This window comes from Macrobrachium rosenbergii, chromosome 19 (genome assembly GCF_040412425.1).
Source record: "Macrobrachium rosenbergii isolate ZJJX-2024 chromosome 19, ASM4041242v1, whole genome shotgun sequence".
Taxonomy (NCBI): domain Eukaryota; kingdom Metazoa; phylum Arthropoda; class Malacostraca; order Decapoda; family Palaemonidae; genus Macrobrachium; species Macrobrachium rosenbergii.
The window spans coordinates 10,928,799-10,954,156 of record NC_089759.1 but is presented as its reverse complement, the minus strand read 5'-3'; the positions used below and the strand labels follow the sequence as shown (position 1 = coordinate 10,954,156).

The 25,358-nt window shown below is 35.8% G+C and overlaps 1 protein-coding gene across 4 annotated transcripts in view; it reads left to right on the top strand.

Moving 5' to 3' along the window:
• Positions 1 to 25,358, top strand: part of Lrrk (Leucine-rich repeat kinase) — a 660,345-nt gene that overhangs the window by 155,939 nt on the left and 479,048 nt on the right. The gene's annotated exons all lie outside the window — the stretch shown is intronic.

Here is a 25,358-nt window from a genome sequence, read left to right as displayed (position 1 = left end):
TCGATGGGGATGAGAAGTAATTTTTCAATTTGATGATGATGGGAGACTTAAGAGTATTTTATCCCTGATGCAGAAACGACTCTGTTTTAGTTTGGTAAAGCGTTGAATGCGGTAAGAGTTGATAGAATAGTAAGATGTTAAAGAATGTAATCCCTATGCCCATGAGAGGAAGTTTTCCAAGACAACATAAAAGGAAGGATTGTCCGTATACGAGAAGGTGATAGAGTATTGTGCAGAAAATACGTGAACATGGCTGAGCCGAAAAAACCAGAGATGGTATCTGGCAGGGTGTTAATGGACAAGGTTAGAAAACATGGCAAAAGGTCGTCAATATATTTAGGGAATAAGTGAATTAGGAAACGGTGTTCAGACATGACCCAGATGTATTAGGGGTATGAAAGCGAACTGGAAAATGTGTATATGACTTGAATTATATGTACATAGACAATGGAACTAATATAGAAAGCACAGAAAATGTTGATATGTAAAGTGCAGATTGTGTAGATAGTACCATGTTTAGGAAAATTAATTGGCGTAGGAATGATTTCACTGGTGCATAAGTAGGTCTGTGTAAAGGATATATTGTCTCCATGGCTCCTCAGCACATATAGATTTATCAAGAGAAGAGGCGGATATGCAAAAATGTTGATAAGAAAGGTGTAAATGAGATTTGATGAGAAAGGTGTAAATGAGATTGTAATAACCAGTATTTGAAGATGAAGCGATGATTTGTCGTAAGGAGAGAATATTAGTGTGAGTAAAGGTGTGAGATTAAATTCAAGTAGAAAGTGATAGATAATTACACCGGCCACTGAACAGTAGATTAGCGGACTGTGGTGCATCACTATATTGTGATCGAAAATAATGAGTAAAAAAGCCACAGTAATGCAATTGATAAACTGTATTTTTTCAAGATACAAAAAAAAAAAAATACAAAAAAGGATAAAAAACAAGGGAGCTTTCGACCGTTTGCGCAACGGTCCTCTTCAGCCAACTTGGCTGAAGAGGACCGTTGCGCAAACGGTCGAAAGCTCCCTTGTTTTTATCCCCCTTTTTTGTATTTTTTCGCATGCTGAAAAATACGGTTTATCAATTACATTATTGTGGCTTTTTTACTCATTAGCGGACTCATTGGGGTTTCCCGAAGTGCCTTTTTTTTTTTTTTTTTTTAGAAATAGAAAAAAAAAAGTCTTACAAAAGCATTTTACAATTCCGCCTCCTAGGGAATGAATTGTGCTTGTATAAGAAATGAATAAAAGCAGAAAGTTTGCCAGTGAATTGCCTGCTCTTCATTTGTTGAATCCCCGTAGGAGGGGGCGGGGGGTAGTACCGTCAGTGCACCTCAGGCGGTGCACTGTAGGCATTACTTAAGGTTCTTTGCAGCGTCCCTTCGGCCCCTAGTCATTCCTTTTACTCTACCCCCGTTCATATTCGCTTTCTCCCTTCTTACTTTCCATCCTCTCCCAACAGGTGTTTCGTAGTGCAGCTGCGATGTTTTCCTCCTGTTACACTTTTAAAACATTTGTACTATAAATTTTCCATCCAGCGCTGAATGACCTCATACGTCCCAGCGCTTGGCCTTTGGCCAAAATTCTATGATCCATTCATCTGTTGAATAAGAAAGGATGTAAAGTAAAAAAAAAAAATAGGCTTATCGAGATAGAAGTATGATAAAAACTTGAGCAAAACTGAAGGGGATCACTTCGGTGCCCTGAGTTGGGTTCTCTTCGTGAGGAGATAAAGAGATAGGATGGTGGCAGTGGTGTGTCATTCGAAGGCTTTCTAAGGTAGGAGGAGACTGAAAACTTGAAAGCTGTGGAATGATGTCTAGACTGAAGTGGATTCAGAAATTTGAAAATACTTTCTGCAGGCAAGGTCGAAGTGCATTGTAAAGTTGTGTGAAGATTTTAACATTAAGTTTATGGTTGTGTGCAGCCATTGAGAATTTATTATTATTATTATTATTATTATTATTATTATTATTATTATTATTATTATTATTATTATTATTATTATTATTATTATTATTATTATTATTGTGTGGAGAAGTTAACATTAGGCTTATGGTTGTGTGCAGCCGCTGAGAATTTATTATTATTATTATTATTATTATTATTATTATTATTATTATTATTATTATTATTATTTGACACGAAGGTTCTATTCTTCATTTAGAGCATCAGTAGGACAGATACTTATGTTTTTTTTTAAGTCCACTTTGTTACTATCTGCGTTCCTATCGTTGTTTTTTGCATGTTTGCATACTTATACGTATAGGAGATGAAGTGTCGACTATCACCCAAATTTCGATCTGTTTTTCATATTTTCCCCTTCATTTTATCCAATAATAATAATAATGCTAACAACTGCCAGTTATTTTTTTTTTATTATTATTTCAAGTTTGAAAGTAGCCAGCTCTCTCTCACAATTAACAGAGAAATACTGAATATTTTTCCCGTCTGGACTTCCCATGGGATAATTACTCGGCTTAGCCTTAACTTTTTTCGATACAGTCCCTAGATTCAGAGGTTTTATTTATTTATTTATTTATTTTTGCGAACTTTGGGCCGAGTGCGATTGGATTCTCATTGTTGCTTACCAATAATAGATTTTTTTTTTTTTGTGCTTTCTTGAAGTTGCTTTTTCATTGTATGGCAGTTATTAGGGGCAGTTTCACACTACTAAGCATTTTGTAAAAATTAAGTCTTGAGTTTACCTGTATTTTCATCCTTTGTCTTTATTGTACGGAATATGAAACTATCAAGGAACTTGCTAAGTATAGTAAATTTATGAATGCATTGTGGTGTTTATATTTGCTCTAAGTTTTTAGTTTATGTTTTAATACAATGCTGAGACTTGCAGTTGTGACACCAGTGAATAAACAATAAATCGAAAATATTTTCTGTATGATAGTAATTCTTATAATTTCCTGCGTGCTGTGCTCTCACGGTAAAGATGGGTATTACACGGTGATGAAAGATGGATGATACATGCTTTAAATCTCTTGATGAACAGGAGAACCGTGTTGCAGCAGCGACAATTAAGTCTCAACCTAATGCTAAGTGGGGAACAGACTGGCAGACGCTCAGTTTGCCTGGTATTGAAACCGGTAAAGTTATGGTTCCTTGACCTTAAACAGTAGAGTTTAATCCGCCGCAAAACCGTGCAAGAGTCCACCATGGTATAGCTACTGCAGTACTGTATAGTCATCCCAACCCTCCACCCATCACGCCCCCCTGGGTTGGGGTCTGAAGTTTACAGGACAAGACTTCTGTGACATGATAGTTTAAACAGTATACAAAGAAGTAAGCCTGCAATTTTATTTTCTGTGGTGTCATGCAATTTTCCTATAGTTGTATTTCAAAACTTCACGTGCCAACAGCTATAAAAAATCAGTTCTTTTATACATTATCATGGCCTTTTGTAATCCCTGTCATGTCCCTACGTCTTATATATCCTTTTGCTTATGATCAGTTGATGAGTCGTATCTTTGTTCATTGCAATATTTCAGGTTAAAAGAATAGTATCAATATTTAGTTATTTTAAGGGATGTCAGTACATAGGGAAAATATGCATTTTTCAAAACTATATAGTTGCCAGAGAAAATAAAGTATAAACCAGTTGAGAGGTAAGAAGAAACTTCAAGATTTCGATGTAGAAAACAGACGAGCTAAAGATTCACGCCCACTAAGTAAGATGAAAAGGCGAAGGAAACAAGGACGTTTTTTTTCACGTCCATTTGGAAGAGTGAAAGACTCCTTTTTCTTGAAGGTAGATAAGGGTCCATCCTACGTGTTCGTTCTCTTAACATAGTGAAAGTGCAACGAACGCTTGGTCATTAGGGTTCTTGTTCGCGAGAGGTTGCGGGAGGAAGCTCGACACTAGCTCATTGTCCCTACGTGTTTGTGTTTCGCCTCGGTCAATCGCCCTGAAAGCGCTTCGCTTATTAGATCGAACACCTGAAACCGTTGAAGCACGGCCAGGTTGGACTCCCGGATACAGTAGGTGAACGGTTGTCAGGCACGATTTTAGTCCTTTTTATGCGGCGTCTATTGTAGCTCGTCTTCGTAACGCGACACATTACTTGGGCTTCTCTCTCTCTCTCTCTCTCTCTCTCTCTCTCTCTCTCTCTCTCTCTCTGTGTGTGTGTGTGTGTGTTTCGCTTCGCTTCAGGTTCAGGAAGCGACTGGAAAGATTTTGTTTATCGTATTTTGATAAGATGTGTGACATGGCAAAGCATGGTAGGAACAAAGAGAAGACTGAGTTTTATAATAACTGGGTTATTCGCTGTACAAAGACCACGAAATCTATACGAATTGATAACACTAGTTTCACATGTCTTTGATTTCTGTTGTTGTATGTTTGTCAGTTTTCAAGCCTTGTGCTAGCGTGGTTGTAAGGTTCTATACGTGTACACTTAACAGCATGCCAATGTTACCTCGTGTCCCTGGTATTTTGATTAAATACATTAAATGCCAATCAGGGTTTCAGTTAATGCATGAGGCATAGACCACACCAGAAATGATGTCACCTAAGTGGTTAACAGGTGTTATTCTTATCTGAAACCTCGCTTCGTCGTCTGTATATATATATGTTGTACATAATGTTGCGTTCTTTGCTGTCTTACATTAAAATATGCTGTAATTAAAGGAATATAAACCGGCGTTACTCTTTATCGTCGATTGTATATATATATATATATAAATGTATAATCGTAAATGGCAATTTTCGATAATGAAATGAGAACCACCGGAATAAACAAGGTGTTGGCAGATATTTTGAGTTGCCATATTGGGATTAAGCCTGGATGTTTTTTCTCCTTGGTGGTCGAGGGGGTGGCCGGGAGGGTTAGGGGAATGTGGAGAGGAGGGAGGAGGGGTGGAAGAAGAGTAGTGGTGGTGGTGGTGGTGGAGAGCTGGTGGTGGCGGCAAGAAGAGGCCAGAGAGAGAGAGAGAGAGAGAGAGAGAGAGAGAGAGAGAGAGAGAGAGAGAAAGAGAAGCGAGTTACACAGAGTGCTCTTTCTCCCCTCATGCACAGACGTTCACGAGGGGAACCCGAGTGAGAGTGCGTTTGACAGGAAGCGAGAATTTCTTTCTTTTGAGGCTGTGCGGAAACCTTATTATTTCGCGCTTCAGAAATTGGATGAATAAGCAATATATTGAATTTTTTATAGTGATGAACGATTTTATGGTGCAATTAGTGAAGTGCAGTTGTCATAAAGAGCCGGATGTGAAGTTACTGATTACCTTCATGGAACAATATCAGTTATATTGGTGCTGACGAGAACAAAAAGTTAGATGGAGAGAGTTCTTCAGTAACATCTGAAATGTGGCGTACAGATCTGAGTGTTCCTTGATTTGTATATATATTAATTATAGTGAGGTGTTGTTTGTGCATATTCTTGACATATTTTTCCGTAATTACTCGTTATTTTGATTTACTAAGTTTAGGAAAGTTGTCGTCCATTCGAGCACACAAAATCATATTTTTAAATCACTAAATTCACCATAGTTCAAGCAGTGTTGACTTTGCTTGAATTAAAAAACATCGGATTTATGCAGGTTATTACGCAAGGGTGCTTTCGTGTAATGAGAGATTTAATAGCGCTTTTGTTCTGTGTGTGAAAAAGTCGAGAAGTTTCAGTATACGTATACGAAATTTTCAGTGATAATTTTCACTTGTTTATATATAAATAGTAATGATGATCCTGAAAACGATGAAGTGGAGGTGATAGCTGTGGTAATGATATCGAATATAGTGCTGTTTTCTTCTTTATAGTCTGCTAAATGATACTAAGAAGACGAGAGGAAATAATTTCCTCTTCATTTTGGGGCGAAAACGAGCGAGTTATCCAGAGTAAAGAGATAAAGTTGAAGTTGAAGGGAAGATGAGTAGAGCCACTTGATATATTTAGATAAATTCTTTTGAAGTATTGATCATTTAATTTGTTTAATTCTGTATTTTGGTATTAAAAGAAGTGGTATAAAATTTCGGAAAAATGTATCAGCGCCATGATGTTATTATCACCATTCGACAAGGATGCCATCATGCAATCCTTTTTGTGTCCTCATTAGTGGATCGTGTCCCTGCGCTTCTTGATGAGGGCGTGGGTATTGTCTCTCCTGCGATCCCTGATACACGTTACACACGGGAATTCGATACATCACGGGGAGGGTTTCATTCATCTAATGGCCACGCCTCCGCTCGGGTCATTTGCTCTTAGGCATTGCATGAACGCCCTGTTTCGTGTCTGTTGCTCAGAGGAGAGGGAAAGGGAGTGCATAAATGGATAAAGGGGTGGGAGAGAGAGAGAGAGAGAGAGAGAGAGAGAGAGAGAGAGAGAGAGAGAGGGGGAGATTAATTAATCCGAGAGTCATGCGGTGCACTGTAGGCATTACTGAAGCTTCCTTGGAGCGTTCCTTCGGCCCCTAGCTGCAACCTCTTTCATTCTTTTTACTGTACCTCCATTCATATTATCTTTCTGCCGCCTGACTTTCCACCCTCTCTCAACAATTTTTTCATAGTGCAACTGCGAGGTTTTCCTCCTGTTAAACCTTTCAACCCTATTTACAGTCAGTTTCCGTTTCAGACCTTTTAATTCTATTCTATTCTTTTATTGTATGATGCTGCTTCTCCACTGTTAAATTATTATTGTTATTTTTAGTTTTTTCCATTTTTCTTGTGAGGTTCAAGTCGAAACATCCGTCTTTGTGAAACGAGTATTAGGATGTATCATTATTATACACTTGTGCCTTTCTGAAAGAATGATATTTACTTATTTTGTCATCAGCTGTTTGGTCAGATTTCTCGTGTACAACTTGCATAATATTATGTGCAGACTGTTACCTCTAGAGTAATTCATGAGCGCATTAGTTAGTTTTTGTTATTAGAATTTGTTTAGCTTTTGGTGACATATATTCATTCATTTTCATTTGGTACGATAGTATCCACTTAGTATGCAGGAAAATATTTATTATTATTATTATTATTATTATTATTATTATTATTATTATTATTATTATTATTATTATTATACTAACAAATGTCTTGGCCGGCACAGCTTACTGATATACGTTTGAAATACAGTAAATCCCGAAAGGGCCTTCAGCAACTAAATTATGTAATGTTGCATATATTTATTTTTAAATATAACATTTGCATTTATATTTGCATATCGTTGCTTGTAGGTACCATTCAGCAATTAACTGTATGCGATGCGCACACCCTGATGCATGCATAAACACGTACACACACGCGCACACACATATATGTATGTGTATATATATATATATATATATATATATATATATATATATATATATATATATATATATATATATATATATGTGTGTGTGTGTGTGTCTGTCTGTATGGGGTGGTGGGGGGCCGTGTTCTCATTTGCATAACGATATTAATTCTGTGTACAAGAAGCTTTCATACAATATTCACAAACAAGCCGACATACTAAAGGAATATTGGAGTACTCTAGGAATTAAAAGAATAAGAGAATAATACCGCAAAAACCTTAACCCTTTTTCTCCCGGCGAGCAAACCAATGACGTTGCTAAGAGACCGCCTGAATGCGGTTTGCTTATGCAAAAGTTTTTTTTTTTCTTATTTTTTCTTATTTTCTTACCTCGATGGTTCTCAGGAATTGGGAAATTCCCAGGTGCTCTGTGGCCTTGCTTCCAGATTTGTATTACACTTATATAAATATATTTCTAGTATGTTTTGCTACATATCATGAGTTATGAAAGTTATTGCAATATACTAAATTATAAATGTTATGCTTTGGGCTTGCATTATATGGTACATATGTATAAAATTGTATAATCATTTGATCTACATAGATTACATATCTATCTATATATCTGTCTTAATTATTTGATCTATATCTATCAACATATCTGTTTGTCTATCTGATCTTTCAGAATATAACACCCTCACTGGCTGAGTAGGTTTTCACCCTCGCTGTTCTCTGCTATTACATTACGAATACGTATACCCTGTCTATCCCCGTCTCCCCCCACTAGCAGTGCACTTGTATTTTGGAATGAACTCAGTGCCGTTAACCATTTAATGGCATATAAGTATGAGGCGGACGTGCGCGCGCGCACAGGCTTTGTCTCCTGGGAAACTATTGTTGCATTCGTTGAGTGCCGAAAGGGAATGGAAACCGGAGCGATTCCATCGCATTTGCATGGATGTGCTTCTTAGGGGACCGAGGAGAGGACTTGTTGCCGCCACCTGCAGTCGTGTAACTTGGCAGTATTTGCGTCATTACTCTCTCTCTCTCTCTCTCTCTCTCTCTCTCTCTCTCTCTCTCTCTCTCTCTCTCTCATGGATGAGAGATATTATTGAAGCCTTATTTGAATTTCTTTCATGGTCAAGTCACAAATATATATTATTCTCTCTCTCTCTCTCTCTCTCTCTCTCTCTCTCTCTCTCTCTCTCTCTCTCATGGATGAGTGATGTGATATTATTCAAGCTTTATTTGAACTTCTGTCATGGTCAAGTCACAAATATATATTCTCTCTCTCTCTCTCTCTCTCTCTCTCTCTCTCTCTCTCTCTCTCTCTCTCTCTCTCTCTCTCTCATAGAGGGGTGATATTATATAAATCTTATCTGAATTTCCATCATGGTTAAATGACAAGCATATATTATTCTCTCTCTCTCTCTCTCTCTCTCTCTCTCTCTCTCTCTCTCTCTCTCTCTCTCTCCATAGTGCGTCTTCTCTTTAGGAGGATTGAGAGCTGTCGCGAATCTTGTCTTTATCTCTCTGGAATGAACTCCCCAAATGTTAGGGAATTCCTTTTCGGGAGATTGGGTTACATCGGGAAAGGAAGAAAATGCCACTAGTTTGCCTCTTTATTTTAGCTTTTGTATCTATTCTTTTGCTCACAGCACCTGTTCCTTTTCCAGGGAGTGAAAGAGGTTTTGCATCGGTTTTAGGATTATAAGTATGGTTGTCAGAATCTTATCAAAAGCAATATCTAAGAACTAGAAAGATGGGTTCCTTGTTATTTTGGATTTTTTTTTTCTTCTTGTGATTCGTGGCAATGTTCGGGTACAAAATCCCCGAAAAAATTCGTAGAACGGGGATTTTATTTATTTTTAATATACATGTATTTATTCTTGTTCTTCTGTCCTTCATTGTTTTGAATCATTTCTGTTAGACGCCTTATTTGATATGAGAGAATGATGTTCCGGCTACTTTACACATCCTGAATGTGTTATTTTTCAGATCTTTTGACGTTCTCACAACTGCTGAGAAAGCTCTTCTGTTTTAATTGGTCGTATGTGGTGCGTCTGCAAACATGTCTTCCAAAAATGCTGAAAGCCCTTTGTTACACATTTTTATTTTAGTGAATGCTTCACTCCATTATGTGCATGTTTGGTTTGCATATAGCCAATGAGAAATAGAGACGTTTTGTAACATCGGTACCGTTAAGATCTATTGTTGGTCAAACCCGCATTGTTTGGAAGTGATCTACTTAGTGAATTTTCATTATCATGTCTTCCCACCTCAACGAAAATCAAAACACATCTCAAACCCTACAAGGTTATATATAGTAGAGGAATGCAGTGTTCGTTGATGCCAGCTTTGTTAACCAATAAGTAAATGAATTTGTTGATAAGTCGTATAAGGTAGACTGGTTATTGAAATGGAAAGCTATAAAAGAATTGTGAAGGGATAGGTGAATGGATTTCTGTCTTTAGTATGATGAGCTGTTGAATGAAATGTGGTAGAGAATACTTCATAGTTAATAAGTGAAACTGTAATAGAACCTGTTTCAAGTACTTCATGTTACAGAATGGCAAGTATTAAAATTCTGTCCCTTTCAGAGAGAATAATATGTTAGGTTATGTTGGGAACAATGAATTGTTTTGATAATGTTTGTAGTTTTATTTATGGATGGCAAATTAACTTGGAATTAAATTTTTGACGTGCAGTTAGAATACCTAAAATGAATTGTTGAAGAAGCGGGTTACGTTTGTTATGTTGAGAGGTAACAAAGTCTAAACTGCGTTGGTAATGGAGAATAGTATCTTGAGTTGCTGCACCTAGGTGATTAATAAGACAAAAATCGAATTGACAGCATAGGGTAAGGCAGTGGTTTTCAACCTGTGGGCCATGGGCAGTTCTGAGGGGGCCCATGCCACGGACATCTTCAAAATAGTATTTAAAAAATGAAACATCATTTACAGTAAATGCAGGTCAGTGATTTCTTTCATAAATGAAAATGTATAACTAATAAAGTGTTCTGAAAAATAATTCCATATATGAAAATGTTCTGAAAATGCTTTATAATTCTATTATCATCAATACATAAATCTGAAGGGTAGTGGGCCATGAGTATTTAGGGATGCCAAAAATAGGCCATGGGCACAAAAAGGTTGAAAATCACTGGGGTAAGGAGTAGTGCACTCTTGATATCAGTTTAAAAACGGAACTGAGAACAGTAATATCTGTCCAGTGATTTTGTTTCAATTTAACACGCCATTCCAATAGTTGGTCGGATTCATGAAAGAGTAGTTTATCTTTGGTAAAGTATTTCATTGCTATTGTATACGTTCGTAAAAGATGTTATTTTGCTGTTGAACAGTGTTGTGCAAAGGTTCATGCATGTTCTGTTGTAAATAAATCAGTAGTTTCCATGAAAGCAGTTGGCATTTTTTTTTTTTATTTAAGTGAGCTTGCTCTGAACTATGCATGCAGTGTTCTTTTCTATGCTTCCTCTACGTCACAAGGGTAATCAATGGTTTTGATTTAAACTCACATAAACGCAGATATATGCCTAGAGTAAAAAAATCGCGTAAATAATAATAATAATAATAATAATAATAATAATAATAATAATAATAATAATAATTATTATTATTATTATTATTATTATTATTATTATTATTATTATTATTAGCCAAGCTGCAGCCACAGTTGGAAAAGCAGAATGCCACAGGCCAAGGGCCCCAATAATGGTGCCAGAGATTAATATCTAGACCACATAATTATAGCACTCAAGTTTTATAGGTAGACGTTTGTAAGTGACTTCTTTTGAAATTTTCTGATACCAGTGCTAAAATAAAATAAAATCTTTTAGTTATGAAGGCGATTTGTTAAAGGTAAATCATCATTCAGTGTGAGATTTTAGCTTCCAATGGGGACAAGAGCTGTATTGTCTGAAACGGACAAATCTTGTTTTTAAAGATTTCATAGTTCAGAGACTATTTCTTGGTTTAATATTAAAAAGGTTACTCTCATTATATGGATGAGCTAGAAGTAATCAGCCAGTTTTGAGATGTAGTGCATATACATATATATATATATATATATATATATATATATATATATATATATATATATATATATATATATATATATATATATATATATATATCAGATATAAGGAAGCCCATAAAAACGCCAAAATGTGGAAAATAAAGGCTATACTTCAGAGATTGAACTGTCTCTCTCCTCAGGCAAATAATGAATTCACTATTTGCCTGAGGAGAGAGACAGTTCGGTTTCTGAAATATAACCTTTATTTTCCACAATTTGGCGTTTTTATGGGCTCCCTACATCTGATGTATATATATATATATATATATATATATATATATATATATATATATATATATATATATATATATATATATATATATGCACTACATCTCAAAACTGGCTGATTATTTTTAGGTCATCCATATAATGAGAGTAACCATTTTAATATTATGGGCTCTCTTATATTTGGTGGAATTCTGTTTTAATAGAAAATATTTCACAGTCATCTTTAGCTCATATATCTATATCTATACCTATATACTGTATATATATACATATATATATGTATATATATATATATATATATATATATATATATTATATATATATATATATGTGTGTGTATGTATATGTATGTGTGTGTGTGACGTTATCTATCCATTTAGCTAAGTTGTATTTTAACAGAGATCTTTCGCATTCACAAATGATCCCCGATCCTCTCTTCCTACCGAGAGCAACCAGATTTGCTGAACAGCAGCACCATATGCAGTAAATGTGCCTCGCTGTCGAACTTCTTAGTTCCGGAGGTCCTTTATTCCCTACACCGTTGGACTGTGGAACAGTTTCCCCTGAGGACGTTGTGCAACTGGAACTTTAGAAGTTCAAGCAAAGATGGAACGCATTATTACCCTAAAACAGTTTTCTTTGTATTTTGATAATTTGCGTACTTTTTATCTGTTTATTTATTAATTTGGTAGTTTGTTGTTTCTTTTCTAATAACTGATATCGTCTTTCTGTGTTTCCTATTACCTTCTATTACTTCTTTCGAATCAACACAATATTCGTTGGAAGCCTGAACTTCAAGTCAGTGGCCCCGGTGGGGTTGTTCCATATGAATAGGGTTCATGTCCTGAATAATAATAATAATAATAATAATAATAATAATAATAATAATAATAATAATAATAATATTATTATTATTATTATTATCCATATGTGTGTATATATATATATATAATTATATATATATATATATATATATATATATATATATATATATATATATATATATATATATACAGTATATATATATATATATATATGAGACATTTATCTGTTTTGATAAAGATGAGTTGTAGATCATTTAAATAAGGTTCATGTTCTGAATAATAATAATAATATTATCCATATATGTGTATGTATATGTATGTATATATATATTATGTGTATGTATGTATGTATACATGAGACATCCGTTTTGATAAAGATAGTTGTAGATCATTTATTTCAACTTATTTAACAGATTTCTAATGTTCTTGATACAGTTAAACCAGAAATCCGTTGTGTTTTTGGTGTCAGTTTTCAAAGTGAATTTAATAGTTTCAGCATTCATAACACCAGTTAAAGGAATATTGGAGTTTCTGTTTTCCATGTAGATAAGGGTAAACAGAGTCTTTGATCGTGAATTGTAATTCTGAATATATTCTTAATAGAATTTTATCAGTGAAGGGTTTGAGGAGTTGGTGGAATTTCAATGCTTAGAATTACTTCTTGAGTTACATTGGGAAAAGAATGCAAATTTGTAACTTATTTATGGACTACACCGCAAGGCAGATGGTGTATTGACGGGCATTGTGTGCTCTGCTATTTGTGTATAAGGCTTAGGGGCTCGTGGTATTTACACATAATTAATGTCATTTTGATTTTAAAGAAACATTCAGTTTTACGTGCTATTTCTCAAATAACCAGTTACTTGTTTGTTTTGTAAATGCATTTTGATTTTGACATTAATTTTGTATATAGTTTTCAATTTTAAAAGCATATTCGCAAACGCGCGGGTGTGTGTATGTATGTATGTATGTATGTATATATGTTGTGTGTGTGCGTGTGTATGTGTATATACATCTATATATGTATATATAAAAAATGTAGTTTGTAAATATGTATTTCTATAAAATATGCCTGAATTCATTGAATTAATCGAGTGAATTTGTATGCGATATTACCTCTTGAGTAGAAGGTTATGCGTTTATTTGTTTGTTTCTCTAATAACAAAATCATTCCCAACGGTTGACGGCCATTATTACTAAAATATTAAAAATTGTTGGCTTCGTGATTGAAACAAGTGATTAGAATTTGAGAATTTTTTTCAAATTTTGGAAAAGTTGGCGGTCTCAGAAAGCTCTTGTTCTGTTATGCTTGTCGCGTGTCCTCTTGAGAACCACATCATATAAAGCTATCTAACTTAATTGCATTTTTAAATGACCTCAATTAAAGTGTATTTGCGAATTAATTGGTTATGATGATGATATGGTAAAGTAGTAAATTATGTGCTTGTTATTTAGCCAAAATTATTGGAAATGTATTAAATGAATAAAATTGATTACGAATGAGTAAGCAAAGTTCCCCTGTCGATTTATATCAGGTTATTGACGCCTTATTGTAAATAGCGTGGTGGAGCTCAGCCGTTCGCTCACACACACACACATACACATACACACACACACACACACATATATATATATATATATATATATATAATATATATATATATATATATATATATATATATATATATATATATATATATATATATATGTGTGTGTGTGTGTGTGTGTGTGTGTGTGTGTGTGTGCATTTATAAGTATTTGTTTTTATCTGCATGTTATTTCTTCTGGTCCTTTAATATTTTGTCATGCTGTGATTCACCGATTTTTCTAGTTTTTACGTGCACAAGTGTTACAAGGATCATTCTGGTTAGTGGTCGTTACAAGACCTGTTACGAATTTTTACTGTGGGTCGTTTCTTGCTATGCACGATGTATTTATTTTTAATGAAATTTATGATTCCTCGGCTTAGTGCTTAACGAGTTATATTTGATACCTCAATGGAGCAAAACCTGTTCTAATAAAGAGAATGATTTTATAGAACACAGCGCGGCACTAGATTCCCATTGATTTTGATGTGGTGAATCGGGGTTTACTTAGAAAGGTGAAAGGCATTCTTTTGAAACTGATTACTTTCATGTTCCATGGTAGAGACATTGGTAGCGGTTTCAACAATTAACCATGTTTTTCTCTTTTCGTTTCGCCATCGTAAGCATCACGCTTCCGTGATGACAAACGAAGTCACCTTTTTAGGACAGGGGACGAAAACGACGTAAACTAGATCATGAGATCATGAGTCATTGTAACAGGTGTTCACCTAGCCCGTGTGATACTGGGTAAGCGGATTTTGGATAAGAACGAACGGGTTCGGAACACTGTCCGGGTTTTACACTTGTGGCCTCTCAGTTTTGACAGTTTGCCGAAAGAGATGTATGTTGAAATAAAGAAACCCAAGCAATACCAGGAGCCGGAAACTATTATTGTTGTCAGTATTTTCTTGTTTAATGGTACCAGGTCCTTGGTTGGTTTCTTTGGATCTGATTTGAGTGCTAGGCTAATGATTAATCTGTGTATCATTATCAGTCCTACAAATGTCGATTAATACATTAATTTTTTATGTAACGCGCGTGTAAGTAATATAAATTCTTGTAATAAATCATATTTTATTTTTCTTGGTTACTGTATTTTATGGTTAGTTTTCAAAATATTCTTATTAGCTTATAGTAGTTTTCAAATTATTTATAATGTTCTGTCTGTATGTTCATTAATTTATTTTGCTTTTGTATATTCGTTTACCTTCCATTTATCTATTTGTATTTTCTTCGTATTCCATGTATGTATAATCACTTTATAATGACACCGCAATGTTTGTATTTCATGTTTGTATACTCATATATATGCCGATTATATGCAGATATACATTAAACATTAGAAACGTTTTTAGCTCTCGTAATGGCGTGACAAATGACTAAAATGATATTTTATTTTCAGCATCATTTATAGTTTTCTCTTTCCACTGTTCAAAATTGATTATGTTAGCCATTCTTTATTCTTAAAGAGCAGCAGAATTATCCCTTGAATTACACCTGACATGAGGTTCGTGAAGAAAAAGAGTAGATGGATAGACAGAGGATAGAGAGGTGGATAAGTCGATTTCCTCCAGTTCCGCAGATTTTCTTCCCTTTTTCTTCCATTAACTATTCCGACCTGTTGCAAGATTCCGAGGAGAATGTTACCCGGCTCCCATATCCACAAATCCGGAAGCGTCATTTTCCGGCGGACTTCATACCGTTGGAAAGTTGTAATGCGGTCGTTATGGGACATGTTATTATCGTACTGGCCGTTCCCTTTGCCTCCGAATTCGCCGCATCTTGGCCCTCCCCTCCCGCCTCAACGGCGACACAAATCCGACCAAGTGACGTGTAAGACGATCAACAAAAACAAGGAATTGGTAATACCACGGACGTTGGGCTTTGCCGGGTTTAAGAAGTAGGGAAAGGTGCTGTAAAGGAACCTTTTTTCTTCAGCCTTTCTTTCTCTGTTTCAGGCTTAGCTTTTATGAATGTGCGCTGCAACTTTTTCATAGTAATAAAATTTACCATTTTCTCAAGAGTTTAAACAGTAAATTTCAGTTTAAAAATCCCAAACCCTTTTAACCTTATGTATATGTGTGTGCGCACGCTTGAGCCAATATGACTTAAGCTGTTGTATGCACAATGATTTTTCTGGAATTAACTTCAATTAGAAGCATTTATCTTTCATTTCATGTATTTTTTATTATTATAACTGGAAAAATATTAGAATTCTTTCCAAGATTTTTGACTGATATTAGGCATTGAAATTTACTGTTCTGCAGCCTTTGATCTGCTACGAGAGAGAGAGAGAGAGAGAGAGAGAGAGAGAGAGAGAGAGAGAGAGAGAGAGAGAGAGAGAGAGAGAGAGAGAGAGAGAGTTTGCAAATCATGGAGTTCCCATACTTCCATTTGTCATTCCTCGTTCCATAGAATTTCAATGGAGTTTTGGCTTCAGTGCCTGTCTTGAAAAATCCGGTTGACTTTTTGTAATACATTATAACTTTAGAGGTTCCATGGTTAAACTTGAGAGAGAGAGAGAGAGAGAGAGAGAGAGAGAGAGAGAGAGAGAGAGAGAGAGAGAGACAAATAATACCTTGCAGCATCCCATTTTCTTCCCAATTCATTTAGCAGGGAGTTGCACGTGTCTCGTACGATTACTGTAAAATTGAATAGAGTTACTTCTTGAGCCACAACAGTAGACGTTTTATTCCATGTTCTTATATGGACTTTTCATGGTATTATATGAATTTCTGTTTCTGGTCTGGTTATATTTGTTTCATGAAAGTTGTGCAACCAATAACCGGGATGTTTATTTTTTGTTCGGCAAGGTCTACAATGTTTTTCCTTTTACTTTTGAAATATATGTTTAATTTGCCTTATTTGAAGTGGTGAAATTATTATTATTATTATTATTATTATTATTATTATTATTATTATTATTATTATTATTATTATTATTATTATTATTATTAAGGAAGAAATCAAAAGCACATCAACGCCCAGCCAACTTCCACACAAATTTATTATTATTATTTTGGTTCATTAATGTTGCTATTATGTTTTGATATAATATTTTTTCATGCCATTATTTCAGGTGAAAGAATTCGAAAAAATTATTATACAGAATTCATCAAGAAATACGTAGAGTTTTCCGTGATACCAGTCAGCACAATATTAGTGGCAAAATAGAAGTCATGCGCATGCTTTGTTTGTGTGACGTCACCTTTACAAAAGTTTCCGAGTTCAATTTGCATGAGTGTGGAAGATCTATTCGCTGCTACTTGACGCAAACTTTGGCGGCAAGATGTTGGGAGATGTTCGAAAAGTGCTTGTTTCACACCGCCTTAAAATACATGTTTTCTTTGTTTATTTACGTTTGCCTTTGCCCTGCTATCTTTTTTTCTCAAATGGACGTTTTACTCAAATGGAGTTCTATTCCTTGAAACCTTGCTAAGCAAGTTAATGGCCATTTTTGGCTGTTCCATATGAATGTTTACTCGTGTTGAATAATAATAATAATAATAATAATAATAATCATCATCATCATCATCATCATCGTCGTCTTTGTAGCAGTGGTAGTCTTGCAGTTAGCGTAGTTTGTACAATTCAAATGGTTGCTGTTTAGTTAGGGATTTTTTTTCCACAGCCCTAAATTCTGTAGACTTTTCGTTGTTATTCTAGTGAAACGGCTGAATGTGGGTTCTTTCGTGTCATTTTGCTAGTAGTCATGGCCAGTCTGATGTTAGGGCAGCCTAGTTTTTATCCCTCCACAGGTCAGGTTAAAAATCTAGAGCAAGCTACAGCTGCTCTACGTAATGCTCTGTTCATCGTATGTCAGTGACACGTCTCTTGATGAACTACTTTCTAAGTGCATGTACAAACCCAATTACTCTTTGATACCATTATGGCTAGTGTCCTTACTCGTTTAATACCATCTGCTATGCAGAATTTTTAACAAATGCAGTGTCCATACGTTTGCAATGAAATATTTCGGTGCAGTGTGTGGACAGAGACTGAAAAACTTGTCTTCTGTGTCCCATAGTGAGACGAACAAGAAGATTGTTTAGTCTTTATGTATGTATGTAGGATTTACACAAAGTGTTTCATCTTTCGTGTGGGACTTAACCATACATAAGTCACATATCTGTGTTTATAGTTATATATATATATATATATATATATATATATATATATATATATATATATATATATATATATATATATATATATATATATATATATATATATATATATATATATAATATATATGCTAGCAGATCAGCCTGGGGCTGCCTGGGAAAACTCTGGATTCATACAAATTTTCTTACCTCCTCGTACTGACTATCCCATCTATCCATGAATTACTGTGCTGACTGTCCCTTTTATCCAAACATTACTGTTCTGACTGTCCCATTTATCCAGGTATTACTGTGCTGACTGTCCCTTTTATCCAGAAATTATGGACTAACTGTCCCTTTCATCCAAATATTACTGTGCTGACTGTTCCATTTCCCCAGACATTACTGTGATGACTGTCCAGTCTATCCGTGTATTACTGTGATGACTGTGCTGACTGTCCCATTTATCTAGGTATTATTGTACTGACTGTCCCTTTTATCCAGGTATTAATGTAGTGACTGTCCCGTTTATCCAGTTATTACTGTGGTGGCTGTCCCATTTATCCAGATATTAGTGTGGTGGCTGCCCCTTTTATCCAGGTATTACTTTACTGACTTTCCCAATTGTCCAAGTGTTACTGTACTGACTGTCCCTTTTATCCAAGTATATCTCTGGTGACTGTCCCATTTATCCATGTATTACTGTTGCTGACTGTCCCATTCATCCAGGTATTACACTGCTGACTATTCCTCTTACCCACGTGTTACTATGCTGACTGTCCATTTTATCGAGACATTACTGTGGTGGCTGTCCCTTTTATCCCGGTATTACTATGGTGACCGTCTCGTTTATCCAGATATTACTTTACTCTCTCCCTTTTATCCAGGTATTACTGTTCTGACTGTCCTTTTCATCCAGGTATTACTGTGGTGACTGTCCATTTTATCCAGACATTACTGTGGTGACTGTCTCCCAGGTATTGCTATGGTGACTGTCCCATTTATCCAGACAATACTGTACTGTCTGTCCCTTTTATCCAGATATTACTGTTGTGACTATCCCTTTTATCCAGTTGGTATTGCTGTGGTGACTGTCCCATTTATCCAGGTGTTACTGTGCTGTCCCTTTTATCCAGGTGATATGACTGTGGTAACTGTCCCTTTTATCCAGGTATTACTGTTCTGTATGTTCCTATTATCCAGGTATTACTGTTCTGACTGTCCCTTTTGTCCAGGTGGTATTACTGTGGTGACTGCATTTTATCCAGACATTACTGTGGTGACTTTCCCATTTATTCAGGTGTTACTGTAGTGGCTGTCCCATTTATCCAGATATTACTGTGCTGACTGTCCTTTTTATCCAGGTGGTATTACTGTTCTGCCTGTCCCGTTTATACAGGTATTACTGTACTGTCTGTCCCTTTTATCCAGGCATTAATCTGTTCTGGCTGTCCCTTTTATCCAATTGATATTACTGTGCTGACCGTCCCATTTATCCAGGTGGTATTACTGTGGTGACTGTCCCGTTTATCCAGGTATTAGTGTACTGTCTGTCCCTTTTATCCAGGCATTACTGTTCTGACTGTCCCTTTTATCCAGCTGGTATTACTGTGGTGACTGTCCCATTTGTCCAGGTGTTATTGTGGCGGCTGTCCCATTTATCCAGATAATACTGTGCTGACTGTCCCTCTTATCCAGGTGGTATTACTGTGGTGACTGTCCCGTCTATCCAGGTATTACTGTACTGTCTGTCCCTGTTATCCAGTGATTCTGTACTGACTGTCACGTTTATCCAGGTATTACTATGGTGATTGTCCCTTTTATCCAGGTATTACTGTGGTGACTGTGTAAACCATGATACAGAATTATTAATCACAGGAAAGCAAAGCATTTTTAATGATATATTTCTATGGTATCGAGTACATGAAATGAGGTATGATAAGCCCGTAGAGTTTATTTATATATGAAATTATTTATAATAAACCTGTAGAGTTTATTTACCACATAAGTTACAAAGGGAAGGTGGAAGGGAAGGAGGTACGGGTTTGAAACCTACCGTATTATCTAAGTTGGGTCAATTGATGGCCTCACGCCAAATTTTGTCTAGATCGGTCAAGCGGTTCGGATGTCTGTAACGCACTAACATACAAACATACAAACATGCAAACATTCACTTTTTATATAAGATATATAATTAGATATATATAATATATATGTATACATAGATGTATGTATGTATGTATATATATATATATATATATGTATAAAATGTCTAGTATGTAATGTGATGTGAAATATGAAACTGTGAACTACTGAGTAATTGTTCAAGATATAAGATCCAAACTTCTTCAATTAAACTCTGGCCATCTTGAGAGTATTGCCATATTTTTATACCGACTTATCCAAAATGGACATAATAACCGAAGTCTAATTCAGCCACTGCGTGAAAACCTGTTGATGAAAGCAATAATGGACCAGTCCCCTGTTTCGAGACAGCCTTCATTAATCTAGAGGTAAATTATATGGAGCTCTGATTAAGCTCGTTGACTGAGGGAAAGGAGAGCTTTGACTGCTATTTATAGGAGAGCCCAGCCCCTTACATGATGATTACGGCACATAATAATCTCTCTCTCTCTCTCTCTCTCTCTCTCTCTCTCTCTCTCTCTCTCTCTCTCTCTCTCTCTCTCTCTCTCTCTCTCTCTCAGTGGTCTGGTAAAACTAAGGTATACTTAACTTCTCTCTCCAAAAACGAAAACATGTAATTGGAATAGGTAGTATTAATACAGTAGATTTTATGTAATGTGCTAATTTCAAAATAACGCCAAAGAAAGAAGGATTTTTATTTTTCCAATTGACATGTCGTTTTGAAAGAGCACTATTATTATTATTATTATTATTATTGAATATTATTGCTGCTTCAGCTGCATTTATTTTGTAGAAGACTTTTTCTATTTTCCTTATTGCGGACTTCTCTTCAGTGGAGGTGCGTGCTAACAGCTCGCCTATATTTGTCATTTCATGGGGGAAAAGTCAAAATCTGGATTCTGCTTCTTTATATATTCTACAAAATAAATGCAGCTGAAGCAGCAATAATATTCAATAGAACCTGTTTAAAAGAGGGTCTGCTGCCAAATTATATTATTATTATTATTATTATTATTATTATTATTATTATTATTATTATTATTATTATTATTCAGAATGGTTTCAAGTGTGTGTGTCAGGTTTTTCAAGCCATTTTTTTTTTAAATTAGGCTAATGTATAGTGTTTACTGTATATTGCGATTACATAAAGACGATCGGAAATCTTTGAACTAATAGCGTGGGCAAATTCTAAGATTATGTACTGCATACTGTTTCAGTTTCCAGGTATACAATACCACCTAGCATGTGAGTGTCTATCTGCAGAATTGGTTGGCTAAAACAAGTATTTCATCTGCAGCTGCTTATGTTCTTATGCGACTGAAAAGTATGCTTTTCTGCATGTCGATTTACGACTTAACTGACATAATTTGAAAGCTCGTTTCGTGTAGGTCTGTTTATACACACGCGTGCCATGTCGTGATGTTTTGTTAGTCTTGCTTAATTTACGAATGGATACAATGAATTTTTTTTTTATTCACCCAAGGAGCCACTCCTCTTTCATCCCTGTCTTTTATCTCTTAAATGTTTAGCATAGTTCTCTACACGTTATGTGTTTGGTTCTCCCGTTTAATATATTCCAAGTGAGAGCGGTCTTTCTACGGGCCCCGTTCCTTTTAATTAAAAAAGAAAAGCTGTGAGAAACGGAAGAAACTGCCGCTTTGGCACCGTTTTTGTTCTTCCTGCATTACAGTATTTCCAGATTTCGAGTTGCCTCTAGTCGGAAATGGTTTTGAAAATATGTATAATGTATTTAATTCTCGCTAAAGATTCTCTCTCTCTCTCTCTCTCTCTCTCTCTCTCTCTCTCTCTCTCTCTCTCTCTCTCTCTCTCTCTCTCTCTCTCAAATCTCATTCATTCTTTCTCACTGCTGGAGAAACTACAGAGGCCCATCCCGTAATTTACGCTGGAAATGCTCACCAGAAACATTTTTCCTCCGAATACCCCAAAACTGTTATCGTTGAATTTTTGCGTACTCCTCAGAATAAACTTCGTTCTTAGCGTTCAAGTTTCACCAAACCGTTCTTTTGCACTCGCGGTTGCGAGGTCGTCGGATTATTTCCGCGTACTGTGTCAGGAGCATTATTTAAAAGTATGCGCACGTACGTACATCCCGACCTGAAAAAGGGAAGCGAGTGAGAAAATCTACACGGGCACAACTAATCCGTGTTTCATTAAGGTAAATGGAGGGGCGTAACTTACTTTTTTCAATTTACTAAAACCTCCTGTCATGACAGCAACAACCCGGACTAAAGTAATTGTTTTCAGTAGGTTCCTGATAACGCCCTCTCTCTCCGAGCCACCGGCTACAACAAAAACAGATGAATTGGAAAATTCTCTCTCTCTCTCTCTCTCTCTCTCTCTCTCTCTCTCTCTCTCTCTCTCTCTCTCTCTCTCTCTCTCTCTCAGTATCGTAAGGGACATGTATATACACCAAAAAATACATGGATTCTTTTGGTGTATACACAAGGGTTATCCATGCACGGTGTCCCAGTTTTGCATAGAAATTGTCGCTTTTTCTCCGTCACGTTACACTTATTTACTACAGAATTTGTTTTGTATATGTTCCCTCTGATTTAATTCATTCATTTCAATTCTCTAGTTTCTCTATGCAGGGAAATTTTATGTAAAAACTTTTGGAATGATGAGAAGATAGTATATACACACACACACACACAGAGAGAGAGAGAGAGAGAGAGAGAGTGAGAGAGAGAGAGAGAGAGAGAGAGAGAGAGTTAGCCATTGCATTTATCTCCATGCAAATTTCGTTAGATTTAAGCGAAGTCGTTGGATTAGCTTTTGTATTATGGTAATGATGTTTATAGAACCTTCCCTTCACTTACCTGTGCTTTGCATGCATCGTTGCACGGAGCGAGTGCAACGGTGCATATTAAGGCTTCGTATTAGATATACCGTCGAATATGCGAGTCTGCATATTCTTTCTTGGTAAAGGAATTTGTGCCGGTTTAACATATGGCACGAGGGACGAGGACGTTGCAATGCCTTTTTCTTTTATTATTCCTTGTTCGATATTGTTTCATTCACATTTCTTTCGTAATTCTTGGAATCCATTTATTTTAATGTGAAATATTATATCAGTCATACCATTTAAAATTCGAACTCTATTTATAAACCCAAAATTACAATTTAAATATATATATATATATATATATATATATATATTATACATATACTTATGTATGTGTATGTATATATATATATATATATATGTATAATATATATACTTGTATATATATAATATATATATATCATACATATATGTGTATGTATATTGAGTTATTTATTTATGATTGGGGGGAGACCTTTAAACTTCCCAGGTTTTTAAAGAAAATTCAAAAGCGCAGAGTAACCATGATAGGTTCCCGCGCTTTGGCCTTAAGGCTTAAACCTCATAACCAACCAATCAGGCAATCAAAGCAGTTCACGAGCACAAATCGAATAGTAGCCTTTTACAGTTGTAGTTATTGTTGTTAGCATTTTAGTCTCGGTTCGCTGTAAAAATGTGGAATTCCTTTAATTAGCTGCCGAATTCTTCCAGAGCCATTAGTGTGGCCACACACGTCTCGTACGATTTTAAGGGTGCCTAAATTAATCCTTATATTGGTGTCTTCCAAAACTAGTACAATGGGAGGCAATCTATTTCCCACTAGTATTTTTCAATAAGTGATTTAGGCTCTTCTGCGTGGCTCGTTCATCTTACCATATTTATGTGTATATTTAGTATGTGTGTTTACATAATATGCCACCTGGAATACTAACTGTTTTCGTAGAGACTGCAACAATCATGAAACACCACCGAGATAATAACCTGTATCAGTGTAAGTGAGGACAACAGATTAGCAATCATGGTAACATATTGGCTCCCGTCTTCCTTCTTTCTTTCGCCTACGTAGATTGCATCCGCAATTTCTTAAAACCTCGCCGGTGACAGTGTCAGTCGTGATACCAAGAAACAAAATCAATCGGAAGTATTATATATATTTGTTTGTGTGTTTTAGTTTTCTGTAAAAGAAAACTATCGTGTCGGCTTTGTCTGTCCGTCCGCACTTTATTCTGTCCGCACTTTTTTCTGTCCGCCCTCAGATCTTAAAAACTACTGAGGCTAGAGGGCTGCAAATTGGTATGTTGATCATCCACCCTCCAGTCATCAAACTTTCCAAATTGCAGCCCCCTAGCTGCCCTTACTACAGACAGACGGCAAAGTTTATGTAGATCTTGGGGAGGGGATAGTCAAGACCCAAATGAACTGTAGTTCGCTACCACGTCGAAAATCTTTGTTTGGCTGTAGATTTGCTAGCTGCTTTTTTTTTAACTTGTGTTTTGCTTAAGTTTTTCATTCTCTGCGATCTTCTAAGTACAGAGGCTGGTGGAATGGATAATCTAATGCCATAACCTAACTTTGGCGCGAAGGAAGATGTAGGGGAAAAGAGAGGGACTTTTCCCCCAGAGAAAGCCAGTGCTCAATCGCTTTGGTTGTATTTTTTCCCCCTTTTATAATTAGTATACTTGCAATTTAAAGTTTTCCTTACTGTGAAATTATTACGTTCCATCTTTTCCCGTTTGCTGTCTCTTTCTTGTGTCACGGTTACAAACCGGAAAGACAAAACCAAGTTACTTCATAGTCCCTTGAGGCTCTACTGATTAGGTAGCAGTTCTGACTGTTACCGTGGACCACTTTTCACGAAAGTTACTTTTTGATGTAGGAATTTTTAGATATTCTTCGACGGCCTCGACATTGATTTGGAAATTGTCAAGCTGGGATTTTCTTAATAATGTCCAAAGATATGTCTTGACCATTATGGGGATTGTAATTTCTTAAAGAGATTGTTTTCAGATGTAGTTAATTGTGTTCCAAAGGGAGACTGTTTTCAGATTTAATTAATGGTGTTCCAAGGGGTATTAGATACGCGCTGTAAAATATACAGGCTGCTCTCCAAGTTTCTGTGCTCTTGAATACTAGTCGTGGGATTTTTTGTTTGGCCGTCTTTCATGAGCTGTGTCTCGATAGAGAACTATCTACTGCTTTTGCCTTCAGCATCTGTTCTACTTGAGTTTATATTTATAAACTCGATTTTGTTGGTCTTTGTGGTTATCATTCTGTTAAGACGCTACT